This window comes from Phytophthora infestans, genomic scaffold (assembly GCF_000142945.1).
Source record: "Phytophthora infestans T30-4 supercont1.7 genomic scaffold, whole genome shotgun sequence".
Lineage (NCBI taxonomy): Eukaryota > Oomycota > Peronosporomycetes > Peronosporales > Peronosporaceae > Phytophthora > Phytophthora infestans.
The window spans coordinates 3726084-3726758 of record NW_003303752.1 but is presented as its reverse complement, the minus strand read 5'-3'; positions in this window follow the sequence as shown (position 1 = coordinate 3726758).

Genomic DNA, 675 nt, shown 5'->3' with positions numbered 1-675 from the left:
AGATATTTGGTACAAGGTACCAAGGTCGTTCAAAGCCAACCATTGGCTAAATGACATTGCATTTCTATAGGTAACTAACAGTTTGTATTACTTAACCTACCTATAAATATACTCAGTTTACAATCTACCTTATTTAGGTCACTTCGCTCTCTTTAATAAAAGAGGGGACCTGTGAACTGCCGTTCACTGAGAGTTTGTATACTCTCGGAAGATAACTTCCTCTTGCGCAAGGTGCTGTGTGACCCCGTCACACTTGGTAGCACTTGTAGTCAATCCACGCCATCGCGAGTAGACTACCTGAACCTCCAAAGTTCGTTGCCATGGATAGGAACGACTTCTCCCATTTGAACGACTCTCAGTTCGAGTCGGTTCGGAAGATGGCAGGCATCTTCGGGATGGAGGCCCTGCAGAGCCTGGTGGTATCAACACCGGCTGAGCAGCTCGAGCGCGTCAATGCATTCGACGCGTACGAGCAGGGCCTCATCGCACATGTGCGAAAGAACCTGCAGGCTCCGGCGGCGGAAGCAAATCCGCCTCACCCGAAGCCAATACGGCTGAAGGTAAAGCCGTATGAAGGGAAGGAAGGCGAGAACCTTCACTTCTGGGTCCGAGAAGTAGAGCTCGCGATGGACGCGGCTCTGATCTCGACCGAGCAACTGCGTGTTGCTTTTGCAC